Source organism: Ambystoma mexicanum, chromosome 6p (genome assembly GCF_040938575.1).
Source record: "Ambystoma mexicanum isolate Mex_15411 chromosome 6p, UKY_AmexF1_1, whole genome shotgun sequence".
NCBI classification, from domain to species: domain Eukaryota; kingdom Metazoa; phylum Chordata; class Amphibia; order Caudata; family Ambystomatidae; genus Ambystoma; species Ambystoma mexicanum.
The window spans coordinates 996121597-996144142 of NC_090935.1; the positions used below are offsets into that span (position 1 = coordinate 996121597).

General features: G+C 44.1%; 1 pseudogene; it reads right to left on the reverse strand.

Annotated features, from left to right (window-relative positions):
* Window positions 1-12417: 12417 nt before the first annotated feature.
* LOC138510793 (ribonuclease H1-like) lies at window positions 12418-13188 on the reverse strand (annotated as a pseudogene).
* Between the last annotated feature and the right edge of the window lie 9358 nt (window positions 13189-22546).

Consider the following 22546-nt stretch of genomic DNA (forward strand, 5'->3'; position numbering starts at 1 on the left):
ACTCTGCCTTCTAGCTATACCTTTTGATGTTGCCTCTACACCAGCTACCCAATTCCTTCACTGTGGCTACCTCTTACTACCTTTGTTATTTTGCTCTCCTCTCTACTTCCTTCTACCCCACCTCCTTTCCCCTACTACTTCCCCCCTGCACTTGTGCTCCCCTGCACTTGTTCTCCCTGTCCCCTCTCCTGTACTGTCTGTGCACTTGCACGATCTGAACGTACCATGCCTTGAAGATCATCTATCTATCTTCCCTGTCTCCTCTCCTTGCATGGTGGTGCCTCAATGCACTTGGAAAAACTTCAGAATCGTTGTCAGACCTATTTGCTGTTATCTGCACTGTTTATTGTGTCATATGTACTTACTCTGCCTGTGCAGACTTGTATTGTTCAGAAATTCAAGGGCTCTGAATGACTGTAGTGTTCCCCCTTGTTCCCCCTCATCCTTTAGCGCTCGGATACAGTTGTCTTGTGTATAGGCGCGTTGCAAATAAACATTACCATAAACATTACCATACTGCTACTTCTCTAACACCACCAATTAGCCAGGATCCACTGTGAGGAGCCACAACTACCCCCCCAACTGTATACCTGTACACTTTCACCTTACTATTACCTATACCTCTATATATTGCGGATGTAAGCAAGCTGTATGTATCATTTGTATTTTTGCTCTTGTACCATCCGCCTATAAATATGCTCTATCTGTATTTACCCTTGTATATACCACTGTATTTAATACCTGTATGTAAATTGTAAATTCTGACGCTGTTGTAACTAAGCTTCACATATTCATGTAACTGCTGCGCCCTGTTACCTTAGGGTATGTTTGCGCATTATAAATAATAAAACAAACAAACAAACAAACAAACAAATACATTATTTTACTCCTGTTACATCCCCCTTGTCCTTTCTACTACCACTACTATGACCACCGCATGCCACTACTGCCTCTCAATCCCATCACTGCTCTGCTAATATACTCCGATGCCACTCTCTCCTTACTTTCACGCACAAATACTTTACAGACCCCTCTACAGACCCCTCTCTCCGGTAGCTTCCACACTCCTGTTGCACTCTCCTCTCGTCTCTCAGACATCCTCCTCCACATCCTGTCCTCACCCAACTAACCAACACTAAACCATTCACACACACTTACTTAAATACTCCACTCCCTCCCCAGATTGCATACTTACCCTGTTCAATCAATTGCCTGTCTTCTAGGGTGTGTGTCATGGGAAGGGCCTGGGAAGCTTCTCAAGGGATTGTAAGCCCTGCCCCCTTTCTCAGGCAGTCTGACTGCATTCCTGGTTTGGAGCCTTTAAAAGTTCACAGGGACCAGTTGCTCTTTTAGGCCTTGGTCCATTTCAAACCCTGATGGTCTACTGGATTGGTTGAGTACAACTGATCCCTGGCAGTTTAAAGGGTTGTCCTCCTCCTGTGCCGGCTCCATTCCTGGACACTGTGGTGACTTGAAGAGTCTCTGCTGTGTCCCTTCTGGTAACCAGTGTTATGCTGCTGGATGCACCCGTTGGTGCTGTGCAGCCTGCTTCGGTGCACTCCATGCTCCAGTGTTCTTCTCTGTTCTGGCGATCATGGTACCCAAGACAAGCCTGCTGTGGCTTTTTCAGGTAATTAGGAGCGAGGAGGGTGCCTGCCCACCCTCGCTCGAGTACCCAAGCGGTTGTTGGTGTTTGGGCTCCCCCCCCCGGCCCCTTTGGCTGTCTCAAATAGCTATTTGAATGTAGCTACAATCATCATGAGTTGTACCATGCACCATGCCTCAAGCTGGGAATAGCTTATCATTAGAGATTGCCCTGCCACCAGCCTGGGTTACTTATGTTTTGGTTAAGTTCTTATATAGGGGTGCATCTTTTAAATGAAGCCCCTGTGCTGCAGAGAGTTGACTGTCACTGCAGCTGTCAAATGGGCACCTGTGACCTCTGCACCTGCTCTGTGCCACTGGTAGAGCAGGTGCTGCAGATCAGGATACTGATGGCACAAGGCATAGATACACACTATGCTTTTGGTGTGGAGCTTTCAGAGATGGAATTAGCTGCATCATTTTATTAATTAATAAAAAAAAAGCCAGGCTTCTACACCCTTATCAAATGCCAAATCAACACAATGGTCTAAAAAGAACGAGGGAGGAAAAAAAAAATAGCGCTGTACCACCTCAGACTGAGCCATGAGGTAAAGTTTGAAATTGTAAAATGTTAAGAAAAAGTGCTTAAATGTTTCGATTGCCAAATTATAGTCACCAAATTAACTCTTTTAGCATCTATGGTGCACTATTCATTTCTAACTGTAGTTCCCCATTGCAGGATACCGTTACATTGTGTAGGTGTTTTAAAGTTAATATTAAGCGTGAATATTCTTTTGCCACGATTGTAACTACTGTAATTAATTGAATGTATAATTACTTTTCCTGATGCAATGAAACGCCCTGTACTTTCACATTAAAGAACGGAAAATGTTGCTTCTTCATAATAATCTCTTCTTGAGAAGCGTGAACAGGTGATACATTTAACATTTTGCAGTTTTAATAGGTGAAGGCTGCAGTTATCTCGAGGAGCTGAAATGTGAGGCTTTTGTATTGACATCCCATGATTGGTTTGGGCACATTGTGGCTTTCAGTACTGTAACGGCCGCATGGAATGGCAGTAACACAACAGAGGACAGCAGCTTTGGAAAGACTTGTTGGAGCCTCTGCAACTTGTTACCCATTTCAATTAAAAAGAAAACCTTTTTGGGCTATTTTCAAAACCGACCCCTTTTCTTTTTTTACTCCACAATTCTTTACCCTGGCCCTAATTGCATCAGAAAGAAATGGCAGTTATACATTCAGGAAACATTTAAAAGGGCCCTCTTAGTGCAGTGCCAGGATGGGATTTTGGATTTCTCAATAGTTATGTCAGGTTGAGGCTGCACCAGAATCAACTTCACTTTCTTGGCCGAGTGTATAGGGGGGCTGTCTCTGGAGGCAGCCAGCTGACCTTGAAACCAAACCAAATAAAGGACTGGGGCCTGTCAGGACTGAAATCTGGTGGAGGAAAAAGCACAAGGCCGAAAGAAATCTCAGGACCATGGGTGTTATGTAACTAAAGCTGGAGTGGCCAGCAAATAAACATCCAACTGGTGACCAGTCCAGCTGAAACCATGGGAAAACTTGAGGCTCCATCATATCACTAGATACTTAAATAGGGGTGGATCAAACCTTGTGACAGGAAGGATGATACAGCAAACCTTACACATTGTTACAGGGAAATAATCCTTAGCATCATACCGGAAGGAAAGAAAGCATTACATGACAGATATCTTGGCACTTGCCATCTCTAAGAACCTTCTTCTGTACACAAGCCACAATTGAGTTTTTAAAATTGCAATTGCCTTCATTAGAGGATAATCAATAGCAAAGCCCTACCGCAAGGAGTTGAGGTCTGTACCATATTGGGCTGTGTCGTTAATGGATTTTTCGAAAGGAGGTGGTTTTGCTCTAGGGCATGATTTGTACTCAAATAAAGTTAAAACGTAGGCTAAGCTTTTTGGCTGACTGAGAAAAGCATTATTATTATTATTATTATTATTATTATTATTATTATTGTTAGTATTATTAATATAGCAAATTCATTACTTTAATAACAATATGATTTGGTGGGCGCTGTGGTGCGGCGAGCAAGATGGCGCGCTGCATTTGAGGTCTGCATTGAGTGGGTGACTGGCAGCCAAATTTACACTGTTTGCGTGGATGAAGACGGCTGAACAAATAGGCGTTAGTTAACGAGAGGCGAGAGCACAATCTGTGTGGTTCCTGATGGGAATTGCCACTTCTATGCCATGACACACTTCACGGCTCCTGGACTCCGCCTTGCTTGAGTCAGAGGAACGGCCTCAGCCGTGAATCCACCCAGCTGCAATACAAAGCACCAGCAGAGTAAACAAATCCTGATCAACATCGGGTGTATACAGTGGAGGCGCTTCTTATAATACTCTTCTCTGGCATGGCCTGATTGCCACCTGACCTCTCACCATTGGCTGCAGAGAGGGTGTAAATAGGTAAGTGTGTCACCCCAGCGGGGTGTTAGACTTTGGAGTGAGCGTGCAGACATGTGTGCTGGTGTCTGGAGCGAACAGGTTACAGGAACACAGTTATTTAACACGGCTGCTCTGCCCATGGCCAAATCACATGGGCAGCTCAATATTAAGAACAGGTTCTGTATCCCTGTTCCAGCTTCAGGTGGTGGCGCACCCGGCCTGGCCTGGATAGTACCCTGCACCCTCTACCCTACTCAGCCGAGACTCCAATAAGCAAAGTTGGCAACACAACGGTGCAGCTGAGGGATTGGCTATTGAGGAGATTGTATACTGCTAATGATATAAGGAACAATAATTACATCATCATTGGTGGAGGTCTGGTCAAGTGGGAGTCTTTATTGGGCCTGTGAAGGGGTACCTCCCCCATCCTCAGACAGAAGCTGTTCTGATACTACCTCCTATGTAACGTAGGAACCATGACAAAGCGGTCTGGACACAAGAAAAGCGGTACGATTGACAAGTTTACAAAACCCACTCCTAAACCCTCAGAAAAAGCAGTTGAGGGTTCTAGTGACAATGGAAAGAAATCAGGCCTCCCCGTATCTACCTGCAGGGTGTATTGGACACAATGCAACGAGGCTTTGCAGCAACCAACGATAAACTTGATGGGATAACGTCCAACGTCATGACAATCCATACACAATTGGAAAAAGCCACCCTATGAATAACAGAAGCTGAAAACCATATCAGCAGTTCTGATGATGCAGTTGCAGCACTACAGATTAACCTGACGACACTATCTAAAGACCTGATTCTCGTGAAATCTAAGTGTGAAGACTTAGAATTGAGATCAAGGCAGAACAATGTGCATATTCTAGGAGTTCCGGAGGATGCTCTTAAGGGGCTCATGGAGAAAGCTGTGGAAGATCTGCTAAGTAAACTATTGGGGGATCCTGGGTGGTCCCCACCCTTTGTAATTGAACGTGCACACAGGGCACTAGCAGCAAGACCTAAGCCCCGCAGTTATCCAAGTCCAATAATAGCCCCTTTGATGAACTAGGGATTTGGAATTACGGGCAGTGCATGGAAAACAGGAATTGAACATGGGATCCAGTGTTGTGTGTATTATCCCGGATTATACTTTAGCTGTGCAGCCAAAGAGGCATACCTTTGCTGGGGTTAAAAAACTCCTTAGGGAACGGGACATTGCTCATGCCATGCTCTACACAGCAAGATTGCACATGCAGTTCCGTAATAAAACATATTTCTTTATGTTCCCTGAAGAGGCAACTGCATTCATTGAGAGTCATATTCCACTACCATCTGGCTCAGGAACCGCAGAGACTACATAATATAGCTGGCTACACCCATTCGCCTCATTTCTGCAAAATGTGTTAATGGTAACGTCTTAAATTGTCTTGGTTTCCTGTGCACTACATACGAAATGTTCTAACCCCCAATGCTGACCCCAGATGTAAGTGCAAATAAATGTTGGGATAAATTGGGGGTTGGGGTAGGGGCATTGTGAAGGCACATAGTCAAGTTTGTATGGACAATGAGGGAGCAGGTGGGGCATAAGGATTTAGTTGGGGTGTAAAAGTAAAAAATGCACATGGCAAAATGGTACACAGTTATTGCTGCACGGTGGGGTACTATGTTGAGATTGAACCAAGCAGTAGATATGGGGTGACCTCTGCCGGGAAAGGGGACTCGACTGTAGAAATGCTAAGCTGGAATGTTTTGGGTGTGGGGTTACCAATAAAAACATGAAAGGTTGTTGCGTATGCTAATAGACTCGGAATTAAGATCTTGTGTCTTCAGGAAACCCACATGATCAAATGCCAGGTAAACCGCGTGGCACCGGGTTGGGATGATCAGAAACCTTACACATCATACTCTACTAGAGGACGGGGGGGTAATGATATTAATTCATCACTCCCTCCCCTTCTCACATTATAAGACTGTGTTTGATGAACAAGGAAGGTACGTGTTTGTACATGGGAAACCGGGTAATCAAGAAGTTTTAATATACATGGCCCTAACATTGATGACCATATAGAAACGTGTTTCAGGAATGTGCTAAATACCCAATGGCACAGGTTCTCTATGGCAGGGACTTTAACACTGTACTTGACCCGCACCTGGACCGAAACTCAACTAAGTCGCAGACGAATGCAGCTCGAACTATTCAGACATTGGCTGAGGATGTGGGACTCATAGATGTATGGTGAACTTTGAGCACTGATCAGCATGGCTACATATTTTACTCATCTGTACATGACATGCACTCACGAATAGATCTCTGGTTAGTTACCCTTGGGCTGCTTAATTGGGTGCTTGACAGTAAGATACTCCACGATCCTGCTAACCTTATATATTCCTGGTCACATAGAGATTAGAACACAATGGCGCTTTAAACCGGCGGGAGTTGAAGACAGTGTATATAAGCTTAATTTAAAGGAGCATATTGCAAGCTACTTCGACACTAATGTAGGTCAGTCACTACACAATCTACACTGTTGCAAGCCTTCAAGGTGGATATGAGAGGTATAGCTATTTCCACAGAATGTGGGGTACTGCGCGATATTAGGGAAGAGTTAAAAAGATGCAAGGCCACATTAACGCAATTGCAACAAAAATATGCGGTCAATCCCTTGCCTGTAACCAGACTGGATATCAAGATATCTCTAGACAAGCACCATGTCATATCCAACAGGGAATTACATTATTTAGAAAGGCCAGCAGCTGTGCAGCGCTATGGAGAAGCAGACAGACCTGGGAGGTTGCTGATGCACGCAGCCCGCTCTGATAAGGGAAGTCCTAATATCCCCTGCATAACGCGTCTAGATGGCTCCGTAAAGAACCTCAATAAGGATGTAAATGCAGTGATTTATGATTTCTAAACTGCACTATACTCCCCCAAGGGAGAGGCTGTGTTTACAGAAATTGATCAGTACCTGGCAAGGATTCCCACGACTATTCCATCAACAGAGACATGTGGGTTACTGGAAGAGCCTCTGGATATAATAGAGATTTAAAAAGCCATTAAAGACCTCCCAAAAGGGAAAGTCCTGGGTTCCGATGGGCTTGGCACATAGTTCTACAAAGAATTTGGTTAGAATAATGTTGGTTTGGACCAAAGCCCTGGAGAACCAGATTCTGCCTGAATCAATGCGGGAAGCTATAATCATCTTGTTATTAAAGCCGGGCAAAGCTGTAAACGAATGTGCATCTTATAGGCCGTTATCACTTGTAAATACTAACGCTAAAATATTAGTGAAAATTCTCGCCTCACGCTTATACCCGCTGATGCCACATATGGTACACGAGGATCAAGCAGGTTTTATACCAGGGAGATCAACAGCATTAAATATATGCCATAGTATAACATAATCTCACAAGTCTTGCAAGAGTAGAGGTCTCATTTGACATGCAGAAGGCTTTCGATACAGTGTCTTAGCCTTTCATGTTTACAATATTAAGCAATTATGGATTTGGGCCTAATTTTATAAAATGGGTGGAAGTTAGGTACTCCCGACCATTTGCTAGAGTATACACCAATGGTGTACTCTCTCCCACATTAGATCTAAGGGGGGTACCAGACAGGGGTGCCCATTGTCAACTCTTTTGTTTGCTCTAATTATCGAACCGCTAACAGACTTGATACAAGCTCGCTTTGGTAAAACTGGAGTTCAAATTAGTGGCCGACCCGAACTCATTACATTGCATGCTGATGATATACTGTTGTATGTGGGTGATCCCAAATGCCATTTACAGAAAATATTAACTGCGGTGCAGAAGTATGGAAAATATTCAAGTCTGCACCTAAATAGCAGTAAATCTGAAATATATACCCTAAAAGAAAACACCTGAGAACTAGGCATAGAAATAGCATGCACTCCTGCCCTGACTAGATCTCTCAAATATGACAACCAGATGATAAAAAAGCCGCAAAACTGGAAAGATGTTAATAAAAAATGATTATCTCACCTAAGCTCCTATATCTTTTCAGTGATATAACAATGTGGCCGGGTAGATCCTTTTTTATTGAAATAGCTAGGTTGTGCTCTTCATTTGTATGGAAATGCCATGTCAGAGTAAAATGGCAGAGACTCACACAACCATATGCAGCCGGTGGACTCTCTTCTCCTGACTTTGAATTATACTATTTAACTGCACAAGCATAATTTGGGTCTTACTGGACAGAGTGATATTCAGAACTTTCCTGTGTAAAGTCAGAGAGAAATAGCGCCCCTCCGGGCCCAATGGTACATTTAATTATGGGCAACAGGTATCAAAGAACACACAAGTTAGACCTGGTGGAAGCTATACAACAAGCATGGACTAAGCTGACGCAACGCTCCAAGAACAAGTATTGTACGACAAATCAGCGCCCAATTGGGGCCTGTCAGCTCTGAACCTCCTTCGTGATACGTCAATAGCAGTGCACTGTAGTTAATCTGGTATTCAAACACTGGGAGTCCTATTCATAGATAGCAATTTCATTACATGGGACATGATTAAGACATGCATTGGCTACACACCAATTCAATGACTTCATTATTACTGGGTTTGTTCAGCGATATCAATAATGCGGCCGTCATTCCTGTCAGAACCTACACCACACCCCTGCCTTACCTATATAATATCAGAACATACGGAGAGGAAAACGATGTCCTTGCTATACAAAATTTCAGAGACATCGCGAAAAACTCACTCAGTCCACATTAGGGGGAAGTGGGAAAGAGACCTGGGCGCTCTCATCACAGATTCATGTTGGACACAAGTGTGTTAACTGACGAAACAGCTGTCTTTGAATTCCAGATATAGGTTAATACATTTTAAAATCCTCAATAGAACATATTACACACCTGCAAGATTAAAATAATTACTCTCCACCTAAGAAGACAGATGCCCCAGATGTAACAGCCCAGCTGCAGATATATCACACATGCTGTGGAACTGTCCTGTACTTGGGGAATATTGGGAAGCAATATGTCATGAACTTGGTGATATAATCGGTCAATCTTTAACTTGGTGCCCATTAAACTGCATATTGGTATATACTAAAAAATGGAATGTGCAACAATTTAAACTGGTTAATTTGGGTCTTGTATTAGCTAAAAGAGCTATCCTCATGCGATGGACATGGAAAGAAGCTCCTTTATTAAAAGACTGGATTCACGATATGATATGGGCCAACGATATGGAAGAAATGTATATAAACCTGCAGATATCGACGTGTCATCCTAGAGATATTTGGGCTAATTTTCGTTTGTATCTCGCACGTAAAAGTATGGAGGATAGCAACGAGTGATTATTGGTAAAGCCTGACTCTCAATACAAGTTACCTAACCATGCATACAAATATCAATGTGTTGTGCGGTTCAAATGTACTGTTAACATGTGCAATAAATAAAAGTAAAATAATATATATATATATATGATTTGCTGCATATGGCTATCACTTCAGTAGTAACAGTCTGCTATGTTCTTTAGCACCCTGGAGAATGAGCTAAGCCAATCAGGTGGCGAGAAGACGAGCTGCATTCAATAGTATAAGCCTGCATTATTTTAACGCCACTTGACTGAGCACGTACACAACACTGCCTCCACTTTGTCCCTACTCTTCTCTCACTCCTACAGTAAAAGCAGTGGACATGGCCGCGCTAACCACCTTCACTACTTTGATGCACTTAGTTTGGGAAGTGAACCGTTGCAGATAGGGTCGGCCCGTCCACCTAATATCCCCTAGGTAATTCATTCAATCAGTTCAACCAAAAGCTATTGTTTTGCTGTTTTAGTGTGAGGTAGGGATTATGATAGTTTGAGACTATGGTAATCAAGTTCACATTAACATCAACTGCTGATCAATCTGACATTTTTGCATGTACATAATCTCTTTGCCATTTCCAAATGTGATATTCAATTGTGCAGTTTTTGGAAATCTATTTGCCAATCTCATCTTTTGAAATGATGGATTTATCTAGTCAGTTTGGAGAGCAATTACCTTACAATGCAGCCCAACTCTCCTGGAGAGGTTCAGGAATGCCTCACGCTAAATCCATTGCCCCACTGCTGCTCATTTATGTATGCGAGGTAGAGCACCATTTCAAATTGCTGCTGGATTGGGCTGGCCTCATCTCTATGGCGCTAATGACTAACTGGAGGAGAGGTGGAAGAGCGCTGAAAACACGTATGACTCCTGGAAATCTGGCCCCAATGTTGATAAGTGCATGAAGGTAGTCGACCTGATCAAATAAACATCTGCCAAGAATTGGAGTTGCATGCGTTGATGTTTCACTTATGTGCCAACATTGAAGTTTCCTCTTTTCTGGCAGATCCCTCTGGAATCTCGATGTTTTGGCCAGTAATTTCGGGTACATGGTATGCTGGACAAGATCAAACTGAAAGCATGGATACTCTATCAGCCCGTAAAACTGCAGCTGTACAGCAATCCACATGAGGGGGCCTTTTCCCGCTGCACATGGCATTGGCTTGAAACATTGGCTTGAAGCAGCTGATATAGAATTTGGTAATGACAGATCATGACAATACCAAATGATTACTATTTCTGCACAGAACTGTTTCACAGCATGGTTATTGTGAGCGCTGGATGATGGGGATGACGAGAGACCAGTGGAGTGGCAACAATCAGTAGGGTTGACTAGTGAAAATACTGTTTATTGTGCATTACTACATATCAGTATGGATGATGTCTTGTGAGTTCATAATTACAAAATTCCATCTGACAATGGCTGTCAGGGCTGACTGATGTCTATGCAACCAACTACTGCCTGAGGTAGTCAATGTTGCACAGCACTGGATGATGGGTTGAGAAACTGAGGCATGGCTGTTTAATAGTATGAAGACTTGTTACAATGCAATTGTATATTAATGATTAATGCGTGGGTGATGATTGTTCGGTATTGACCACTGTAAGCATTGTCGTGTAATAGTAAGGGGCAGCGAGCAGCTTATAACTGGTGCTGATGATATTATAACTGTTCATTCCTGGCTGCTGATGTGTATATGAATTTACAGTATTGGCTGTTGCTGTGTGATGATTGCACATTAGTACCCGGCACGCACTGCGCACTGGGAATACAACGTGTGGATTGGCTCTTTTCTGAGCCATACCACATGGTATTCTCATGTACGCAGTGCGTGTCGGGTACTCTGTTCCCAGCGAGGGGCGTGGCAGCCCCTTAGCCAATGAGGAGGCTCGAAACGGGACATACCCCGCTCCGAGCCTCCCCATGGCTGGAGGCTGCCTTTGTCCCCTGCCGGGCACTCAGGAAAGTTTTTTTTTCCTCCACCCACCTCCCCCGCAAACTATCCCCTCTCCACCCTCCCAAACCCACTTACCTTCTTTATCTTCTTTTCTTGGAGCGAACGCGCTGGAAACACTTCTGTTCCCAGCTCGTCCGCTCCTGATGGCCGCCATGGAAATGGAAAACGGACTACGTTTTCTCTTTCCCGGCGGCCATCTTTTTCCAACTTTTTTTTTCTGTTGCGAAACGCAGCAGCGTTTCGAAACAGAAAAAAATGCCATTAGTACCCCGGTCTAGTGGGCCGGGGTACTAATGGCAATAAGACCCGAGTCGGCAGGCCAATACCGCCCGTGGTAATGCCCCCAGGGCTTCGTTAAGGCCCTCACTAGGCTCTGGCCTGTAACTATGGCCCCGGGGGCATTACCTGGGGCATTATTGGCACGTCGCCTCGGGTCTTATTGCCACAGTGGTGGCACAGGGGTGTGATTACTGGAAGAATGATTCTGTAGGTGAGAACAATGTCTACTGGCACACCATCAGACAGGCACGTTCACTGTCGCTATCAACTTGATGCGCTCAAGCAGAGATCAACAACCTTTGGCTCTCCGGATGTTTTCTACTCCAACTCCAACCAATCCTAGCCATCAGATGAAATGGTGAGGGATCATGGGAGCAGGTTGAACACTTCTGCACTGAATCTACATGTTATGAAGGATCATTAAAAAAATCAAGGCTATCCTTACACCGCAACTCTAAGTCACATGGTTGACATTTTGGAAGAGAGTCAAATGATTCCAGTCATGACCCAGGTAATATATTTGCTACACTCTACCTGGTCACCTTTGTATAATATGAACCCTGGGCTCCTACATATAATTTCCAAAGTTACTGAACACAAGAATAACATTTGGGCATTTCACTCTTGTTTGTCTCTTAAGCTATCTCCTCATTGTCACTGGTTTTTTTCTAACAAGTATGGCTGATGCAGTTATACAGGAACCTCTCATTTTCTTTTTTTTTTTTTTTTTAAACCAGCTGATTCTAGTTTTATTCTTGACGGAACAAACAAACCCAGCATTACACATGATCTGTTCAGATTGGCACAGAGTTTAGCATTTCTTCTTTGATATGGTAGATCCTATTCGTGCTAGTTCATCAGCCGCTTCTTTTCCCACATATCCGGCATGTGCAGGAACATGTTTCCATGTAATATCCATGCCACGGGACAACTTGTGAAGCTTTTGAAAGTCTTGTTTGTTTTTCACAGTACGGCCTGTGCTTAATGTCCGGTCATTATTTTTCCAAGTGGGTACCCATTTTGTAATACCATTAATAGTGAATTTGCTGTCAGTGCATATATCAAGTTTGTTGATATTCTGAGTCTTTGCTTGTGCTACTGCCTTGCATGCCGCCTGAATTTCCTCTCTTTAGTTTGTTTGCCTTCCTGGAAGTCGCTCAGCTACATTCAGAGGGTGGTTCTTTCCCCAGTAGACCCAAATGCCAGCATGTGCACCAGATCTGCCATTGCTGGCACAGCAGCCATCTGTGTACACAACAGCAGATTTTCTGTATTTCACTGGTGGTGTATAATACTCTTCTTCTGATGAAGAGGGGGATGAGGGTTCATAATAGGACCCCTCATACCCATAGCTTGTCCCTGCGGAGGAAGACTCCGCCTCACTCACAAAATCCCACGCTTCTTGTAAAGAGTAAACATTTTTGTATCTTGCATTAGAACATTGGTTCACTTGTTCCGAGCAGTCTTACCAACTGTGATAGAGACCAGGGTTCCTGCCATTCTGCACAGCGTAGTAAGGCATGTTTCTGCTAGTGGAACAGCAAGTTGATTTGAACACCAGAGTAACAAGACACTGCAACAAACCTACGATACGGACGGATCAAGTAAAACTGCAATTTGCACTAGGTGTCTGACCAGTGACGTCTTTATGGGAGGGCAAAAGGGGCACTTGCCTCGGGCCCCCACCTTGGAGGGGGCCCCCCCACAAGGGTGTCTAATCTAAATACTTTAGTGACCATTGTTTATAAAAATTGAATACCACACGTCAAGATATTGTATGGCGTGTTGCTGAGGCTCTGAACCTATTGTCTGTCTGTTGTAACAAATACTTTCTGCTCTGATCAATTCATCCTGTAATGCTTTCTGTGTTCACTGTCCCACACAGTTTGTGTGTTCACTACGACAACTCATTTAGCAATCTCACCTTTCTATGGGAATTATACTGATCATGTGCAATAACCAACGTTGAAATGCATACTGATAAATGTGAGTGTCGCGTTGGTGCAGAAGATAGCTCAGTGTGTTAAGCACTAATTGCATAGATTGGTGTTCATATGCAAGATTATAATACTGAATTCCAGCAAGGTCAGCTCAGCCTTTCCTATGTTTGAAGTTGATAAATTGGCAGGTATGCGTACTTCATTTTGTAGCGCAACAGGTGCTATTTTCAGCAGTGTACAGGTACCTGTGGTTGCTATAAAAATAAAACGACTATAGCATCAATATGGTGAGGGTTTAGAAATTGGTTTCTTCAGATGGAGGCTTGTAAAACCTTGGCAGCCACCTCAAATGAAGACTATAAAGTGTTAGTCCGAGAAGGGATTAGGTATGCAAAAAGACTGTGGAACCAAAGCGTTCATGCTTCTATCCTGGCTTCCCCAGCAGTGCAGTGATCCTAGACAAATCAATCAACTTATTTCACTGACATTACGGTATTGTCTTCCTTGAAAAGGTTGGCTTCTCACATGCTGAGGGTATTGGTTATCTCATTCATTACCTGATCTAACTTTTTATGTAGGTCATTTCAGCGGAAGGGGTCCTAGACAGAAGAGAGCGGATCGGATATTGCAGGCCAACATCACACACATTTTAAGGTCTGCTCATTTGGCATAAAAAAGTTTGCTTTTTTTGTACAACCAAAAGGTTTTAAAGTATGTTTATAAATAACAATTTCACAAGCCTGTGTTTTGGGCCAATTTAAAGCATTAAAATACAAAAGGGAAACACAGATGTAATCTTCTTTTAGAATCACTTCAAATAGTATGTTGGTACATATATACTTCCCTTCATGATCGAGACCATGAAGCTAGAATCATTCCTATTGTGCATAATAAGCTTCTATAACATTTTGTTTTTAAAATAGTCAGGTTAGGTTATGTGATTTGTCTACTTTCTAAGTCAGATCTATAGAATGGGATTATTTTAGTTCATGGTACATACTAGAAAAGTAAGTGGTTAAGTGCAGAATTTGCAGAGTGGGTGCAAATCCCAGCTTCACCTTTTAACCAATGTGTAATCCTGAGCATCTCATTTAATCTTGCGTTGCCTCATATGTCAAAATTGGCAGTCCCTAAACCATTCACAACTGTCATCCTTCTGAGTGATGTTGCTCTCAGGGTATGAGCTTCACAACAGCTTCACACATGGTTCCACTGGCTATAGTGTTGCTTCCTCTATAATAATAGTGAGCATTGATATATTGCACACCACAGCCATGTGTTTCTTTGCTCTCTAATGGCAACCCTACTTGAAAACCATGTCCGTCTTCTAATCTCAGTCTGTCTGGATACGCACACATTCCACATAGATTCTAATCTTCATCCACTATCTATTCTATGGTAGGTCTATCTTTCTCCTTGCTTCAAATTGGTCTCCCGTATCCACGCTTGAGCATTTTTGCATTCTGTGAGGGAGCTAATCTGAGTCATCTGTCTATTCTGTATTATGTGCACCTTTTACATACGATCTGTGCCCTAAATGTATACTATGACTGGTGAACCTTCCTCATGGCTGCTAATGAGGAAGCGTGTCCTGTACCTATGTAAGAATGCAAGTAGCCTTGTCGTGGACTGCTGATGGTGGCCTTGAAATGCTACTTATTTATCATTCTTATTACAGCAAGAATGAAGAGGGTAAGGGGACTGAAAGGGAGTACCATTGGCTATTTTAATCGCTGCAAGGTAACATGCCAATCTATGTTGTGTGATTGTGATGAGGGGGGCACGACCTGCTATTCTGGATACCTTTATTCCTTTGTCTCAATTGAGGGGGGCCCCCCAAAGTTGTCCGTGCCCCCGGCCTCAAAAGTGCTTAAGATGGCCCTGGGTGTCTCCTTCTCAAACATCATGGCTCCTCATGCCTCCACATGCGTGTTCTGCTCAAAATGTGCACAGATCTCTTGGCTAAAGGTGGGTTCATAACAGCCCAGGCAAGTGCATTAGTGAACCATAGGTTAGAACACTTACCCGGGAAGCGAACAGCTGTCGGAGCTGTGGGATCTGCCCTCCTGACCACTATGCTCTTAAGAAATCTTCAAGGTAAAATGCTTCATGGACAGTAACATTGTTATCAACTAACTACAAATGCCAATGCTGTGATGCTGTATTATCTGAACAAAATGAATATTAAGGCATGGTAATCGTCATTTTTTATTCTGTAAATTGAAAAGATGATTGTCCAAGATTTTCTTCTGGGACTTGTAGTCCTTCATTTTCAATTGACAAATTAGAAAAAACGACTTGCTGCTTTACAGGAATCCACAGAATTGATTGAGACATCTCGGCAATGGTGTGATAGTAAGAATTAAGGTGATGGGATGATGATTCGTCTGGCTCCTGCACAGGTACTCTGCCAATCTCATAATTTTCTTTTTTCTTTACCTCATGGCTTGCTATTTAGGGTCATCCAGCAGTAGTGAGTTCAGTGTAATGCTATTCTTATGAATGTAAAAACAATACTGTAGGGTAATTGTGACCAGACAAACATATTTTGGCATTGAAGATTAGCAGAACCCAATCAGTGGCTTAGCATAAAATGTGTGGGGCCCCTTGTGAGGCATGCAGAGGCCCTCCCCCAAGCTTCTTAACAAAGCACAGGGCATACCACACCGCGGCCGGTCCACCATGTATGCGCAATGTCCATGATGATTATGCTGCTGCAGGGGCATGCACTACTCCAAGTAAAAGAAGTAAATATGTTTTTAAATCAAAGGTTTAATTTTTCACCTAGCGTAGAAAGAAGGGGGCGGTGCCTGGTCAGAAAATATACCAGCCACCATTGGTGGCTGGTGAGTTGTTTTATTGTAGAGTGTAAATATTTGCCACAACTATGTGATTGCGACCTAGCATAGCAAGTGGCCTTGATCTAATTAAAATGGGTTGGGGGAAGAATGGGTTAAAATGGTGCATTACACAGCACACATTCTGTGAAAATGTGGGTAGAAGGCCAGACAGTTTGCAATCAGTTATGTAGGGTGTAGGGTAACTCATGGAAAAATAAAGTGCACTAGATGCAAGTCACCAAAAGTGCACAAGCGCATTTCCCAATACATTGTCAAACCGGTCCCTTCAATATATGCCAGTATAAAACATTTTCATGCTGGCTCTGCCCATACATTTCCACGCTGGCTCCACCAACATATGCTTTTATTCCCATATAAGAACATACTCATGTTCGCATTGAGATGTTTTTTATAGTATCATTACTGGCACTAGGCACAAAGCTGGCTCTGCCAACATATGCCAGTACTCCTATGTAAGAAAACACTCCTGTTGGTTTGGCCATTATAAGTGACATCTCACAATAAGAAGACATGTTCAAACTGGTTCCAATGAAAGCCAGCCTCGAGTCAAGGGAACACTTATCATCCTTGCTTCATCATAGATGCTCAGTTAATAAAAAGTCATGCTACAGTAAGAAATATACAGGCCTCTACACCAAAACGTCAGTATAGCGAGGTCCACAAAGGAATGCACCCACCCAGAACATTCAAACACACACTATCACATTCATACTCATTCACCCACCAGTCACTCACTCATACACCTTCTCTTAATCCACTGTCACTGCATTCTCTAAACAGGCACACTAACAACCACCCACCCAGAAAATTCAAACACAGACTACCACTTGCATACTCATTCACTCACCAGTCACTCACACATACACATTCTCTTACACCCACTCTCACTGCATTATCTACACAGGCACACACCCACCCAGAATATTCAAACACAGACACTATCACATTTCACCTCATGCACCCACCACTCACTGACCCATAGCACATACATACATCTGACACACACTACACACATGCAAAATACACATCACATTTAAAAAAAAAGCCTTCTTACCTGCCTTTCCAGCTTTTGTCCATTACTGCAGGCCACCCTCGGCTCCTGCATGTTGCTCACAAACAGGAACAGGAAGCTAGGAGAGCTTCCTGGTTCATGTATATCAGCCTCGAGGAAGCTGTAGGAGAAGGGTTTGGAGCTGAATGTGGCATCTGACATGTGCCACAAGTCAAGGGCAGCTCCAAACCCTACTGACTGCTTCCTTCTCCGCTGCAATCCCAGCTTAGCCTTCACCCTGATAGGTGAAGACTATGTAGGGCACCTAAGACCTGGTGTGGCAGTGCCCCCACACCACAGGGGGCTGCAGAGGCCCCTGCTACTCCAGGAACTTCAGTTTAAAAAAGCATGTTCTTACAGGGGTAGCAAGGGAGATTGCATGGGTAGCAAGGGAGAACAAAGCGGTCGCGGCTACGACCACTGGCGACCCCCAAATAACATCCCCGATGGCACTGTGGTACTATTCCTTTTTCAATACTAGGGCATCCCCAAAGAGGATGAGCTCCTCCAAAATATCACCTGAATCCTTTGCTGGAGTGCTTACTTCTTTTCATTGTAGTATGCCCTTTGTGACTTTCAATATCTGGGTATTAAGCATGTTGTAAATAACCAATTACACAATTATGTAGTGCTTATGTCCATCTGCTTACCCATCTGCTTACCAAGAGGTTCTGTTTATTTCTATATCTCAGGCTTCCCAAGACTGATGCCCCAAGGTAAATTGCATGCTGCATGTAATTGGCTGCTGGCTACATAGGGAGCTCACATAGTATAGTCCATGGCTGCCCCAAAAAAGGCCTGATGGCGTTCGCACACACCATCAAAATGAGGGATAATCTTCTCCTCAATGCCAGAACGAGAAAACGAAGCCATTAATGTTTTATGATGGCACAAGCATTGCCAAAGCCATCCCCATAACATAACTTACATATACCCAAACATAACTGACTACACCTTAATTCTATGCCTAAAAGTAAACCTTTCATAAGGATGGGAAATTTGCAATTTGTTACACAGTATAAGATGGGAGTATTGCATAGTTTGACACGCGGTTTGAAATGTCATACACTATCAGTGAACAGCTGCCAAAGACATAATGGTAGAGTGCATTTGTGCCACAGGACTATCACCTGCAGTTTGACCAAGCTCCAGAGAGTGCATCACTTTCCATGACTGAGGAGTGTGTGCAAGTGAGGGTCCAACATTATTACTGTTAACATATGGGTATTTATTTTAGCGTGCACATAGTTTTGGGAAGCAACAGAGCCCTTTACAAATAATACTGTGAATAACACATTGAGGAAAGCAGATATTTAATGGATAAGGGATCTAACAACAGGGCTGGGGGAGGGGAAACATGGCAGCAAGCAACCAGTTGTGGAAAGATTCAGGAGCATATCACCCAATCTCATGGAAGGTTGGGCAGTGGAGGGTGTGGACGTACTTGTTAGGGAGGAGTCATTCTTTGAAAAAGAAGGTCTTGAGCTCCTTAATGAAATGTGAAAGTGAGGGGCTGATTCTGTTGTTGACCTTCCTTCCTGCACCAGCAGAGTTCACATCTGCACATGTCCTTACTTCTGGTGGATCATAGTCCTCTGGAGATTGCTGAGTTTCTCAGTGAGGAAGCTTGGGGGGTTCAGGGTGACAGCTTTGTAGTGGATGCATGTGGATTTGAAGATTATGGGCCTCATTACTAGGTCGGCGGTAAGCCGGCAGTTATACTGACGGGTCGCTGCCAACCTCGTAACACCATTCAGCCACCTGAGATCCTGGTGCCACCGGGACATTACAGGTCCCGGTGGCCTGGGATGGCAGGCAGCAGAAAAGGTAAGTCTCCATTCCCATGGAGTCCCATAGTCCCATAGGACACGACGAGAATGGGGACACAGAAGTACCGTTAATGGTGCAAATGCTTCTGTGAAAACTATGCCTGCAGGGGCCGGTGCTCCTGGCAGGTCATACCTGCCGGGAGCACTGACCCCTGCAGGCATTTTCATAGTCTGGTGATCCAGAAAGGGTACTGGTACATTGCTACCGGTACTCTTATTTCCGGACCGCCAGACTTCGAATGAGGCCCATGGAATATGTGCTTGCAGTGGGAGTCAGTGCAGTTCGATGAGCGTCGGGGTGATATGGTTAAATCTGCAGAGTCATTTGATGAATTGTGCTGAAGAATGCAGGGCACAATGCAGGGTTGTCAGGGTAGCCACTGGAAGGCGTTCCAAAAGTGCAGTGCCATCGTCCACACTACAATACACTTTTCAGAAACTGTTGACTGTTTAGGTAGGCCAGTGACAATTTTTACTTAGCACCAGCTAAGCACAGAAATGAAACTGATAAATGTTCTGGAGGCCATAGAACGACATAGATTTTGAGAGGGAGTGATATATGTGGACATGGAAGATTTATGTATCTCATGCCAAGGCCACAGTATATCATGCTTACTGGTCACCACAAAACACTGTAAAGATTCAGACGGAAATGAAATGGACTTCCTTTAAAAAGGAAAGTACCTTTTCATTCATAACAAATATCTCTTCATTTGTATATATGTAAACATTGCATTTTATATATATATACTAGCAGAAGTACTCGTTCTCTGAACGAGTTTGGTAGACAGATGTGATAACACTTATCCTGTAGGTTGCTGTTCCGATTCGCTTATCGCTTGATGTGCTTTGCTCCCTGAACTAAACTGCACTGAGAATGGGCGTGTGTGGCTGGCTGACATATTCCGGAGCAGAGATTGGGGGGAGGTGAGAGTTGGTGTGCTAATGCATACTGGGACCTTCAGTGCTCTCTCCCCACCTGTCTCCTTGCCCTAGCATGGTGCAGTTTTTGTGGTGTATTGCAGTACAAATGTCTTGGAAACCTTGCATCCTAGGACCTGGACCTCGAGTTTTGTTCCTCGTGTCAGGACCGGTCCTTGACTGGCCACATTGATGTTTTGCTGATGTCAGGCAACTGTCTCATGTGTGAAGGTGCTGAAATCTTGGGCAAGGGGTGGCGTGTCCAAATGTCATGTAGCTAGTAATGTCTGGAAAGTCCTAACTGGTAACTATAGAAAATGTGGTGCAGATTTGTGAAACAGCGTGTAATTGTATAAGGAACAATGCTTTGCAAAGCCACAAACCCACAAACAAATGTTGACTTTTGCTGAAATCTGGGGAAAGGGGTGGGGTGTCTTAATGTCATGTAGTCAGTAATGTCCGGATGGTCTTAACAGGTAACTATGTAAAATGTGTTGCAGATTGGTGAAATAGTGTAGAATTGTGTAAGGAACAACTCTTCACCACAAATCCCACCACAAACAAAACAAACACATTTTGACGTCAAGGAAAAAACTTTAATTGCATGGAAGTTAAGGTGAGAATTTAACACAACAAAACCTCTGAAATTAAGCTAAAGCCACCTTAACTTTGGGCCCCCTGTTGCACAGCCTATGATCGCAATGATGACACTTTGCACTAATGATTTTTTAGGCAAGTTTGACATCTTTGTTTGCAATCTAACAATAACTTGAAAGGGATGAACAGTTTGCAATGCAATCACTTCAAACATGTTCAATTTTTGAAGCACAACAGGGATATCATGCCCTATCATGTCGTTCAAGACACTTCTTGGAGTAATAATTGTTTGATTTTAAAACCCAACACAGTTTCTACAAACATAAAGTGCCTCACTTGTGTCAAATTGTTGTTCTACAAACAAATACAGATACAATTCTTTTAAAACATCTTGTACACTCTGTTTAATTTTCTCCTCAATGTACACTAGTTGCATTTGAGACTTATAAAAAGTGAGTCGACAAGATATGCAAACAATGTCAGGTCTTTCAGTAGAAGACAACTCAAACATTGCAATTCTTTTTTTATACTGTTGAAAAATCAGATCCTTTGAAAGCATAGGATCATCATTTCCACTTTTTGTAAGTGTTTTAAATACACACACTTACAGGCCGATTCATGGAATTAATGTGCGCTGAAAATTCCGGCGCAAGCGTGCGAAAACGTGCGATTCGCAGTGAAAGAGTGAAAATCGCAGTGCAAGTGCGAAAATCGCAGGGAAACCAGCGCACATCGATTCATGGAAGTCCATGCGCGAGAAAAATATTGGATGTGCGCTGAAAAAGTGCGCGGCGCACGCTGGCGCACAGGTCATCGAACGCTGTGCGATAAGGCCACAGCGAATTCGCACATAGCGCGGCGCACATAACAAAAGTAGGCGTAACACGGGGCGTTACACGCAGAATGGGGAACAACTCGTGAAAATGTGGGCGTCACGGGGGAAGTACAGGAGGCAAGTGCGCGGAACGCCCACACGCTCGCCTACAACACGTATTCATGGAATGGAATAGGGAAAAACAGCGCACGGCCAAAGACGCGCACAGGCCCATACATGTCCGCCACACGAAAGCAGGCGGTAGCGTCCCTGCGCAGGCAAAAAATGTGCGCCAAAGTTCTACACGCGCGAGAAGTACCACACGCGATCGGGCCTGGGGCAGCGTGTGGGTGTATTTCAGGGGTGCGCGAGAAGTACCACACGCGATCGGGCCTGGGGGAGCGTGTGCGTGTATTTCAGAGGTGCGCGAGAAGTTTCACACGCGATCGGGCCTGGGGGAGCGTGTGCGTGTATTTCAGGGGTGTGCGAGAAGTTCCACACGCGATCGGGCCTGGGGGAGTGTGTGCGTGTATTTCAGAGGTGCGCGAGAAGTTTCACACGCGATTGGCCTGGGCGCGTGTATTTCAGAGGTGCGCGAGAAGTTTCACACGCGATCAGGCCTGGGGAGCGTGTGCGTGTATTTCAGGGGTGCGCAAGAAGTTTTACACGCGAATGGCCTGGGTGCGTGTATTTCAGGGGTGCACGAGAAGTTTCACAAGCGATAGGCCTGGGCGCTTGTATTTCAGAGGTGCGTGAGAAGTTTCCCACGCGATCGGGCCTGGGGGAGCGTGTGCGTGTATTTCAGGGGTGCGCGAGAAGTTCCAAATGCGATCGGGCCTGGGGGAGCGTGTGCGTGTATGTCAGAGGTGCGTGAGAAGTTCCACACGCGATCGGGCCTGGGGGAGCGTGTGCGTGTATTTCAGGGGC